At 31.7% G+C, this 13477-nt stretch overlaps 1 protein-coding gene across 2 annotated transcripts in view; it reads right to left on the bottom strand.

Annotated features, from left to right (window-relative positions):
• LOC124530022 overlaps window positions 1-13477 on the bottom strand; it is a 43471-nt gene that overhangs the window by 22700 nt on the left and 7294 nt on the right. The window contains exon 1 of one of the 2 annotated variants that reach the window (XM_047103998.1): window positions 2632-2786. The exons of the other annotated variant lie outside the window; for it this stretch is intronic. The gene's annotated coding sequence lies outside the window, so the exon portion shown is untranslated. Of the gene's footprint in view, window positions 1-2631; window positions 2787-13477 lie in introns of those variants that run through there. 2 annotated transcript variants of the gene reach the window in all.

Here is a 13477-nt window from a genome sequence, read left to right on the forward strand (position 1 = left end):
TTGGTGTAATCCTGTCTGTTGGTACCACCCACAAATCATATATTCTAACAACAACAACAACAACAGCCTGTAAATTCCTGCTGGGCTAAAGGCCTGCTCTCCCTTTGAGGAGAAGGTTTTTAACATATTCCACCACGCTGTTCCAATGCGGGTTGGTGGAATACACATGTGGCAGAATTTCTATGAAATTTGTCACATGCAGGTTTCCTCACGATGTTTTCCTTCACCGCTGAGCACGAGATGAATTATAAAGACAAATTAAGCGCATGAAACAGGGGTGCTTGCCTGGGTTTGAACCCGCAATCATCGGTTAAGATGCACGCGTTCTAACCACTGGGCCATCTCGACTCATTACACATATTCTAACACCTATCAGCATTGCTGTATATTGATGTTTATGGTGATTATTGTGCTCCGGTTTCAAATGTGAGTGACCCAAGGACCCAACAGGTGCAAGAGATGTAACATCTTTCCTAGGTGGCACATTGATAATGGAAAGGATGGTTAATAATTCTTACAGCACCAAGGTATACAGGAGTCCACATACAACCAGGTAGCTCGTTACAATGTGTAGAAGAATTTCATCAACGAATGTAGGTTTCCTGGCGATGCTTACCTTCCTCGTCGAAAACAATTTTTTTTAAACCCAAATTGCACACTAGTTTTACGTAGTTCAGCGGTATCGCTTTTCATTATACCTGTAAAGTTCAAATACATGACACTAAAACTTTAAAATTGATGTAACTCTTTCATGAAAAAAAAGTAGTTGTCTTCGTTTTTATATATTTTCTTAAAAACAATTTTCATTAAGACTAGTCAATTAATATTATTCTAAACACAGACTCACTACGTATAGAGTATACACATAAGTACGTACGTACTATAAACATTTGAAAGTAAAGATATCGAAAGAATAGAGTTATCTGTAGACATGATGATTATATCTAGATTACAATTATCTAATAAGATGATTTTACAGAACCGCACGATCATAACGACTTCGATTAGATACGATACGGATTGTGTTCCTGTAATACTAGTCGTGATGTGTGCCCAGTGAAAGTAATGGCTTAGTCGTACTTGTAACTGTCGGATTATATTAATGACAATATAATACGTACCTATCTCACGGTGAAATATGATGTGGGTCTTACGTGAGTCTGAGTTGTTTAATCGAATATGAAAATTCAACTGTGGTAGGATTACCTTACCTTGCAAGGACGTCTACTGAAAATAGATGGGTTGTTTGTACTGATAGAATTCTCATATAAGGACTTAAGTCTTGATATATATTTTTTAATATGTGGGTAGTTTAACACATGTGGAATTGTATTGGCGGGTCGTTTTTTTTTTTAATTTAGAATGCATTTATCACGTAATAATTTTATTTTACTCATTGCAAGTATATATACTGTTCTTAGAAATCTGATCGCAGTATTATTATTAAAGATATTTATTTATAAAATAAACAAATCTCATACCTGCATCGTATCCGTAATCGTTTGAACGTTTCGTAATAATAATCCATTGTCTTTATAAATATTTATTGGATTTCGCAAAACTGAACTCATTTTTGGATTAATGTCTAATTTGAAAACCAGATGTTTGACAAAACCCGTTTCGTATACAGAAACAAATTTATACACGGAATTAATAGTTTAATATAATTCCTTAACAAAAATCTCTATGATTTCGAATAGGGAAATATACTCTTTATCATAACGAGTTTGAGTTAATGATGAATATGTACAAGACGTAAAGAATATGTCATGTATGTTGTCATGCAAGGCCAGTTTTATTAGCGATTTAATAAATTACAAACCTACGAAGTATATTTTAACGACTTATAAATCTTTAAATAACTAAGCTCACTGCTTTGATTAAAAATTAATGAAGGTATATATTAGACCTTACTAATCAATCTAAAGCCGAGCGGTACTAAAAATTGAAGTTTTGCTGAATATTTTAGCTCTCGTGTATATTTGAAAGGCAGTCTGTCTATGCATTGAAAAGTTATTCAGGTTGAATATTAATGATTTTTAACAAAAGGGGAAAAGCATCTGTGTTTGTACAAAAAAATCTGAATACATAGACCTCGTTGATTGTAAATCCGAAATAAAAAAGAAATCTATTAAAATGACATAGACGGAATACCTACCAATATCATTATAACCATAGATAAAAATGATAAGCGTTCGATTTTCAAACTTATAAAAATTCAAATAACTTGACAAGAACCTTTGAATCGAGTTTTAGCAAATATTATACAATCAAATTGTTTTTGTAATTCCAAATTTAAAATATTTGTAATTATAATAAAAATGCAGTGCTTAGAACGGACAACCGCATTGTTTGTTTATGATTATTATTTTAATTTAATGAATCATATGTCGGTATGTATAGATGTGTCGCAGCCTTCATTGTTTCGTATTCTAATTTAAGACTTCTCGGACGAAAAAATATTTATATCATAACTAATTGAAAAACAAATATATAAATTATATCTGAATATATTTAGCATTTAATTATAATCGTACCTAAGGTTTTTTTTCTCTTAAGTTTAACAACTTAATCATATTCATTAATATAACTTTAATTTAACACAACTATTTAAATAATAATAAAACAAACCTTTTTTGTTCTTAAGCGTTGCTCCAAAAATTGATTCTATTAAAATAACTCACACTGTGTACCGTTTATTTATAATCGTAATATAATCACTAATCAGATCAGAATTATTTTTATAAATATATCGCTCAGAAATGTAACCGCGTTCACTCGACAGGAACGCCGAACTCGACTGAAGTAATACGGCATCGTATGCCCTGCACGTGAGACGCTTTCCTGATACAAGTATCGATAACTTTTTCATTCATTTCCTTCTCGCCTTGACTTACGACTATATATTTGCTCATCTCCGCCGCTATGGATATCATCTTTGCATTTATAAACGCGCAAGAAACGTTACTTACGAGCTAAAGTCAAGCGGGATTTCTCGCACGTAAACAAATTCGATACAAAAATGAGATTATAATACCCAGGTGAAATTGTCGAAGCGTGTATATCCCTGTGGTTACATCCCGTGTAAATTGTGGGAAATATTTTTGAAATTGCTTTTAAATTTATATCTTCCCATCATACTTAAATAATTCATCTCGAACGTTCTACGAGAGTACGCTTAAGTTAAGATAATCTCGCATTCATTAAACCACAGATTGACGTTGGATATTATTTTATTCTGTATTATGTAATATGTAAGTTAACATTTATGATCTATCGACGATTTGTTATAAACTCTACAGTCATTTATATATATAATAAATCATCGATAAAAATCTCAAGATTGCTTTATTTTTGTATTTTTATAAGTTTTAGGTATATATTATCATTTTTTGTCATGTGCAAATGATTGAAAAAATCCATAAAATGTAAAATTACGTCAAAATGCAAATGGCTAACTATTATTATATTAATCCGACGTGTGGAATACGTGACCAATACGTGAGAAAAGAAGACACGGCAGACAAATAAACATATCAACTTAGCAGCGCAAATTGCTAACACAACTCCCCAATTGTTTTTCTTAATCATTTGTACGTTCTAAGAAACTGGTCAAGATGTAACATAGCAGTATCTTGTTTTATTTAGCGATCCTAACTTGTTAATTGTCTTCAAACAAGGTATTATTAGATACTGAACACAAATTGTATGTCAATTTCAAAAGTATTCTTTATTTAAATATTTGAAATGAAAATCCGTTACGTTTTATTTTAAATTTAGAAGTTTAATTTATGAAGGTTTTAAGCTTTGTAAATATCGCATTTTTAACCTAATCGCACACGTTCTTTTTCCAGGTACATCGTGTTCATTTCCAGAGAGGAAATATGGAGCGAATGAAGGCAAAAATAAAGGTTCATTGAGTTTGCTCGTTGATTAAGCTGGGTCACTTCCGGGCATGGCGGGGGAATGGCTAGGAATCCGATTACCTATAACACAGTGTTTATTCTTCCATTCAGGACTGAACTGCTTTCGTTTCTTTTGTGCAATTAATACAATCGCTTGTTTCCATAATCGTATGTAAATGTTATAAAACATTTAATTCCAATAAAAAAATTCTATTTATGTGTTTAGTTAGCCTAGTAGCTAGCTGTAAAACTATAAATTTGATGTTCTGGGTTTGACAAATATAAAATATCTAGGCTTCATATTAAGAAAAGATCAGTAGCTGTCTGGAGTAAGGAAGTAAACAATGGTTAAACTTGTACGCTGCACTAATGTAATGACGAATTTGTCATACCAAAAAAACCTTGCAATGTTTGCATAGTTGGTCTTGAGAACAGCAGATGTGACCAAAACTAGAACAAAAAGTAGTCTTTTTTTTCTTTTGAAGCTTGTTCAATCTGATTCAGCCACAGCTGATTCAATCTAGATAATAATTATCTGTGTGAAATGGAAAAGAAATACTTCTCTATCTAATTATTAAAGCTCAGTGTTGCCATAAAATTTAGCAAAAAGAAACCTATTTTCCTGACTTGTCTCCATTCGTTTAACACAACACGTTTTGTTTATTTAATGAGTTTCGGAACCACGATGTCTATGAAGAAGCGTTGATACCACCATTGTAGCTTGAAACGTATCTGACTCTTTAGCACATGAGACTCCGGGGTCAAGTAATAAAGGTATATAGCCTTTTATCTTACGTCACCGAAAGTAGGTTGTAATATTAAGTCTTTTGGAATTTTTTAAATGATGCGCAAGCGTCTTTCATAATAGTAATTGATGATTTCTTTTTTTTTTAATCGTCAGTATTCACAACTTAATAGTTATTGGTAAGTATTAGGATACCTACCAAGCACTAATGAAATAAGAAATGTTTTAATAGGCCCTATTTTCTTAACTTAAACGTAACGTAAACGTAAACGTTACGTTAGCATAGGTGTTAGCTTACTATATATTTAATTATAAAGAGGCATAAGCTTTCATTTTCCTCCCCTTCATTGCAAAGGACTTCGTTTCCTAATTTGTTTTGTCGTAGATAAACAATGGAAGTTGATGGAAATACAAAATCCATAGATATATATACAAAAGACGCAAAAGACTTGATGTATTGCCAACTCAAATAATCAATTACTATTTACTTTATAAATGCGACACCTCACGTTTTTATCTTCCAATATTAAAGTATTTTTATAGCGAATTAAATAATTAATATATTAAAAGCAAAAATTTATAAAAGTATTACAACGTAAATTCAATCACATTCAAGAGATACCTTAAATATTGTAAATGTAATCTATTTTCGGGATTCCGGCCAATTTTCAAACCTAAGCGAATTTGACCCTCGGCCCTTTAAGTCAATAGGGCTACAAAAATGTCATCAAATATTGTATAGAATATATTGACTCTTTTTTGTAATTTTTTGAAGAGAAAGAATCAAAAATCCGAGCCGGTGGTATGTTTATATAAAAAATATTTTTTTAAGAGTATTTAATGGCATACTTGAATAGATTTAGATTTAAACAGAAATAACAGACAGTATTGATATGAATTTTCATATCATGATTTTTTTATAGTTTTAGGACTAGCACAAGTTATCTCTATTATTTTAGATACAGCTCATTATGCGAACGCAGTTAGAGAGAAAATTGTCAGTCTGCATGATTTCCAATTGAAAGTTGTGAAACTATAGCACATAGGCCAAAACTTCGGGTTAGAAATTTTCGTACACATAGAAAAATCTGTGATTTCCATAAATTAATTAATAGCATCTTACTATATTTATACTACACAAAAATTGTCAAACTCATTTTGACTTCGCTGGGAAATTTTTATATTGACGTTTTGTAAAGTTAAGTAAAGTGCTGTCGCTTAGCTAATAAATAAATTCATTGAAGTTATTTATACCAACAATTGGTATTACATGGGATTACATTTACAAATTGTTCAATTTTGAGAATTATTCTATTTACAAACTATTGTTACCAAGTGCACAACTATTGGTCAGTTTGTGAACTAGCTTATTTGAAAATACAAGACATTGTCACATTTCTACTACTACTAAGTTAGGTACATGGAAATAAGGTTACTATTTACATGTTACCTAGTCATACAAATGCTATTATTCAGCTAACGAAGTTAAAAGCTTGCAACTATATATATATATATATATATATATATATATATATATATATATATATATATATATATATATGGGTATAAGTTTTCCTGCTCAATTAGTTAAATGTTTGCTAAGTAGTTAAGTACTAGCAGTAGTAACAAGAATTTGCACGTACAGACGCACGTGTGATATAAAACCGAGCTGATTACGTAAAAGGGAAAGCCTGGTAAGTTTACTTACACTAATAATATGTCGTTATATATATGTTGTACATGTCATATGTATTTAAGAGATCTTATCTGATTCATCTATTCACATGAAAGGGATCTAGCTTTTAGCAAAAATGGAATTGAGGATAATCTAATCAAACTCATCCAAACCTATAATAAGGATGCTCTGCTATTACAAGAAATTCTCTTAAAACATTACAGACTTCAAAACTTATTTAAGTAAGTTTAATTAGATTTAATAAACACTATACATCGAAGACATTTCAGAAAATCTTTTGTATTTATATTCTATGATTTTTTTTATGGTATAGGTTGGCGGACGAGCATATGGGCCACCTTATGGTAAGTGGTCACCATCACCCATATAAAAAGACGCAGTAAGAAATATTAACTATTCCTTACATTGTCAATGTGCCACCAATCTTGGGAACTACGATGTTATGTCCCTTGTGCCTGTAGTTACACTGGCTCACTCACCGTTCAAACCGGAACATAACAATACTGACTACTGTTATTTGGCGGTAGAATAACTGATGAGTGGGTGGGACCTACCCAGACGGGTATTAAGTACGGGATTTAAGTAAGGTTTTATCATTTTAATAATAACATAAATAATATTTTGAAATTTTTATATTCCAATCAATTTGTGTAATAATAAACTTCAAAGGAACGGTAAGAGAGTGGTATACAATTTAATTTGTTAACATTTTAGTGAAGTTTGTCAAGTTAATTGAATTTTTGTAATAGCTAATATAAATAATCAAGACTTCAGTTTATCCAAAAGTGCCAACACAATCTTATACAAGAGTGTTTCAAAGAATTGAGTTATATTCGGCCCATCATGTTTTGACACCTGTTCCTCGTTCCAAGTTGAATTATTAAGCGTCTAAAATATCTGAAAATAGATATATCTCATCAACAGCAAGAAACGCTCTTAGCGCTGTCACCGCGTTTCTTCCAAAAGCTCTTAATGAAGACTCCGATTGATAAATATTTTTCTTTTCAACAATCAACTGTTTCATTTCTAAATTTATGATCGAGTATCAAGATGTATGAGTGACACTTATATCATTAGTAATTATTTAAATAATCAAAAATGGTAGTAGGTGTAATTTTGTGTGCTTGTAGTCGAACAAGGTGCATACCTTGTTTTAAAACGCAATTTTTGGGTACACGTTCATAAATATATGGCAAAATAGCTTTCGATTGATATTCGATTCAAAAAGATCTTTGATATTAAAATAAAGGTAATTATTCAAAATAAAACAAGAAATAATAACACTAATAACTCTCAAAATATCATACCTATTTAACTCCATATATTTAGAACTTATCTATTTTAATGATAACAATATTAGGTAGTATTATAATTGGTTAGTATGCCGTAAGAGTCTCAGAGACACAAAACTAGCATTACCATATAAGTAATAAATTTAGTTTTATGGTAAGAGATCTTGTAACAGATGATCGTGAAGAAACCGCTGCGGTGACGAATAGGTCCGAGTTTCTTGACCCCTCAAGGTTATGTACCAACTTAATAGTGTCGAACATCAAGTCAGAATTCATCGTTGTACAATCACAAACCAATTCATTTCAAATTTGGATGAGGAATGCTCATTGTTACGTGGTATTGCGGCGGGCGTCTGTCTACAAAACGCTGCGGATGTTGACATAGATTTTTATTACATTATTGACACCGATTTATTTGATTCGTAATTCAATGTGACATATATATGTCAAGTTTAACGTAACGATCTAACATTCTTTTATTTTAATGATTGTTACTTTTATGACTTCATCTAAGTCCAGTTTTGAAATTACGATCACAATTCTCTTCATACAATAATAAAGTAATTAAATAAAGGAATAAACGTCGAAACGACATTGATAGTAAATTGAATTAGTAATATATTTAGTGTTTAGCATTATTTTAATTATTTAATTTAATTATCGTATCAATGATCGAAATACGAAAGGTGGGCTACGAATGTTTGTTAGTCAATGACGTCTGCGGTTACCGGTCAATAATAAATTACATAGAAGACCGTTATGTCACAATAAAGGCTCTGAAAAGACTGAACAAATTTTTTTTTGTGGGAATTCCTTTGCCTATACATACCTACCCACACATCATGTGCGGAAAACGCGTCAAGGCGTTTTTTCATAGAAAATAAATCACAAAACAGTACATCCAGATTTAAAATTGTATAAATAAATATAACATCAGGTAACAAACATCTCGTAAATACAATAAACTATAAAAAAAAGTTTTAATGCCTTTTGTCTCGTACAACATTTGTCACTTAGAAAGCATATATATTATACTACGCCCGCATGAAAGTAGTAATTAGTGTGAAAATCCCTTAACAAGAGTCTCAGTGCTTACAGAGCGCCCTACAGGGGTAGCGAGTTGGTCTTCAACACAACGCGTACCGCCTCTAATGACAGCTATTTATTTTCAAAAGCCTGATGTCAAGAGATATACTCAGCTTTGCAGTGGACAAGATTAATTTTTACGTACTTAAACTGGTTTACTCCTAATGCGCCTTTTTAATATAGCTCATTCTTTTTCAAATTAATTAATATTTATTATGGTAATAATAATCCATATAAAAAAAAAACATGTTGTGTGTATTCGATCAGATATGTTTGTCTTATGTCAAATGAGTTAGTGATCATAAATCTCTTTGAGTACTAAACAGTATTACAGTTCCAATGGTTTGGTCGGTTTGAATGTTGTTAAAGAATTTATCGTCTATCATCTCCATAAAAACGAAATTTAGGCAAATCGTTCATTTACAATAAAACGACCTTGAAATTATATCCCCTATGTACTAAAGATTAAGTACTATACAAATATTCAGTTACATTAGACCATTGCCTTTTATATACCTATTCTATTTAACTTACTCACATACATAGTAATTTCGTTTTAGAACTTAAATATCCCCATATAAAACGGTTTAGTTGTTGAAGTAACTGGTTTAATGTTACTGTTAAACTAATAAAAACAGTAGAACACAGGCTTAGGTATGCAAATAAGTTAGCGAAGCTTAAATGCCTCGGTCCCAGAGCGAATTGCTTGCTCTTAAGATTCTTAGTAGGGCTACACTAGCCAACTATTTGTCTACATACATGTAGTATGAGCCGATATGGCCCAGTGGATATGTGTTGATTTGTATTTATAGTTCATCTCGTGCTCGGCGGCGAAGGAAAATATTGTGTGGAAATCTGCATGTGTTTTTCATAGAAATTCTGCCACATGTGTATTCCACCAACCCGCATTGGAACAGCGTGGTGTTGTTGTTTCAATGTTCCAAACCTCCTCAAAGGGAGAGGAGGCCTTAGCCCAGCAGTAGGAAATTTACAGGTTGTTATTGTACTTGTATTATTTAAACTAAACAACCATTATATACACATATAACAAATGACGTATAAATACAATAAATAAATCATTTAAAATCTCTCATTGTATTTACTTCCATTTATGTTTTATCATAACCCATCGTACGGCGTGTATATGGAAATTTTGTTATATAATAAAAAAAACAAGTTCTCGAACATTTGGCTTTCGTTTTTAAGAAGGTAGTAACTGCTTACATCATCAGTGTTAACTTTACCATTTTCGTTCCCAGAGAAAATCACAAGGTTCTATTCTACGGCATGTGTTATTGTTCTGAATAAGATTACCGTTACGAAATAATATAACTACAACATATAATTAATCTACTTAGTTTGTATTACTTGGTGATAAACTCAAATTTCTCAAATTCTCAAATTACTCAAATTCCTCCACCTCCACCTCCACTCCGGCTCCAAATATACCAATAACTATAACTACGTTATATAATCGTAAATCGACTTTTAAGTAGTCTAATATTTTTCATTTCATTTAACTTAGGAAGACTCTAAAAATATGTTGAATACGCAATTATTTTTATTACTTTTTCGTGCATATTCATTTGTTTTAAAATAGTGTTTTGTTTGAAGTCGGTTTTTCTTTTTGTTAAAATTTTTATTTATTTTGTATGTAGTTAACTACATAATTTTAGGAATTCTTAGGTATTTAAATGAATCCAAGAAGGTATACCTCCTTATTTATACGGAACTATTAAAATCAATTAAATCCCGTTACTGTTGTTGTTTTTAATATCAACAACAATTTAGTATTAAAATGTGTTTATAATTTATAAATAGTGGAACTCATTTTTAATTAAGGATCAATCACACTTGTGCGACCAAGCGAAGCGAATGCGATCGCGACGCGGAAACATCTGTAATGCTACGGTTATACCTGCCTAGCCATGCGATATGGTATAAGAAAGTGACTCTGCTGTTGTTGACCGCACAACAGGGACCTATAAGTTCGTTGTGCATCGCTTTAAAGCCCAATCGCATACCAGTGTTATTTTAGATCTTCCTCATATGGGTTATTTTATACGAACTACACAGAAAGGTTCAACCGAGGACAGTACTTATAGTAAAAGGATGAGTAATCTGGAATATGACGAAATTGCTATATTTGCCACCCCTCCAACATGCCAGACTTTGTCCGTGAAGTTAAAATGATAAAATTCAAGAGAAGTTAAAGTCACGATTATAAATATCCTACGGGTCGGTATGAAGGCTACTTCGTCACAAAGGTTGGTGGATATACGTGTCGAACATTGTCATCTGATACATGGAGGTTTACACAAACTTTACTTTCATTAGCACGTAAAGAATAAACACAAATTGAACGTGACAATTCAACGGTGCTTAGCATTGAACGCAGTGTAACCATTAGGTAAGATTCACGATTTCTAACCACTGGACCAACTCGCATTTGATTTAAACAAAAAAAAATATAATATTACTTACTTGGTGGTAGGGCTTTGTGCAAGCCCGCCTGGGTAGGTTACCACTACCCATTCATCAGATATTCTACCGCTAAATAACAGTACGCTGTATTGTTGTCTTCCGGTTTGAAGGGTGAGTGAGCAAGTACTACAGGCACAAAAGACATAGCATCTTAGTTCCCAAGGTTGGTGGCGCATTGAAGATGTAAGAAATACATAGTTAATATTTCTTACAGTTTCATTGTCTATGGGTGATGGTGACTACTTACCATCAGGTGGCCCATACGCTCGTCCGCCAACTTATTCCATAAAAATAAAAATTCGCCGTCAAAGTTACACCAAGTAATTATCTTTGGATATACAATTATCCCAAAGTAGACAAATTTGACGTCGAGATATTCATGTCTCTAAGTTATATTCTCAGCGTAAAGCGATTATAGCGTGATCTTATACTTTATTACTTAGATGACTTGCTAAACATAGGTTAAAATTTAATTCAGCTTGATGTTCAAAGCGCTTTTTGAAGCGTAAAGAATAAAAGGATAAAACGATCCCACGGTGTAATAAAATGATAATAAAACTTACATTCGTAGAAGATAATTTCTAGATTATTCCAGCGAATGTAATCGTAGTAAAAACTTACCTTTATAATTCTCACAGATATATCAGTATTTCAAAGTTAATGACAGATGTTTAAAATATCAAGCATGTAGCAGACAATTGATAGAATTAGACGGTACCTGTGAATTAGTAACATTCCTATATAATTGTGCTATTGACTTATACAAATTGGTCGATATAATAGAAAGATGAGATGTCCAGTGTACTGTGACCGGTTATATTTGATGTTGTAAGCATCAAAATCTGAGCAAACATTGCTGAGTTTTATAATGGGCAAATGAAGAACCAAGTCCATTGTAATCCAAAATGACTTGTAGTTTTATTTAGTTAATATCTGCTTTTAATTCACCCCATACCCAAAGGTTAAGGAGAACATAGTAAGGCAATCAAATCACCATTACAGTCTAAGAACTGATTGGGAAAATAGCCTCAATGGATCATTAGTTAGGACTTTATTTTAATTCACAAAGATAAACTTATAATCGTACTTACTTTAAAAATTAGCTTTGTTAGTATTTTTTGAGTTTCGAGTTTCGTTCTTACAGAATAATTACTCAATTACGTAATTTAGAAAATTTTACAAAGGCAAGACTTTAATTGGTGTTGTTATTCTTGTTTGTCTTAAATTTAAATTTAGTTATATTAAAATTCAAATAAAATAACATGTTAATAAATAAAAAGAAGTTTTCGAAAAACAGTTAAAAAAACAAGTTTTCGAAATTATTCAATGTCTATCCTTTTTATTACGTGCAATGGAACGTTTTTCTTAGAAAATATACTGTCTTATCATTAAAACGTATGGAACATTTGTATGGAGTTCGCATATACCTAAATTTCTTACTACAAAACAGTGAACGCGTCTATTATTTCACCTTCCTGGAAATGTCATGATTGCGTCACTTGAATTTTGAATAATAGCATCATCAATGTAACAAATAACAATTAAAAATGTTCCCATCTTTTAGCCCAGTTTTTAAATGTCTTAAGTGTTATGTTAAGAATAATACAACATGTCATAAGCGCGTGATTTCTATCTTGAAACTATAAACGTTCGGAACTAATAGCTGTGTGAGTGAACCTCAGGTGTGGGGAAGGAAACCTCGACAGTCGGCAAAGTTCACTGCTCCTTCAGACGCTCTTCAGAGTAACGACAATGTGAATTCTACTCTATTACGTAACAGTTAGTTTGCTTTTTGTTAAACGATTTTTTTTATTCGTGCAATCTTTAAAACTGATGGATCGAGACCACCATCAACGATTAGTTATTAAGGACGTAGTTAATACTATCGAGGACACGTTAATAGGCATAAGATAATTAGGGTCTAACTTACTTAGGACGAGATCATTACAGTAGTAGTAATTTGATCTATAGTTCACTGTGACATATAGTGGATTATATTAAATGAATCAATACATTGTGACGCAGTAGTTTTTTCAATGAATCACAGTTTTATTTTTTATTTAATGAAAGTCAAAGCAACGGGCCAACGGGCTCTGGAGTATTTGTCGGACATTTTAAGAAGATGTTTCAACAAACTGTTTAAACAAACAATATGTAGATTTGTTTGAGGCCATTTCTGAATCAATTTGTACAGTAATTAGTAAGTTATACTCTAATATCGTTTATGTAAAAAAATACTAAATTAGAATGAAACGCATGTTACACTAAT

This window comes from Vanessa cardui, chromosome 1, assembly GCF_905220365.1.
Source record: "Vanessa cardui chromosome 1, ilVanCard2.1, whole genome shotgun sequence".
Lineage (NCBI taxonomy): Eukaryota > Metazoa > Arthropoda > Insecta > Lepidoptera > Nymphalidae > Vanessa > Vanessa cardui.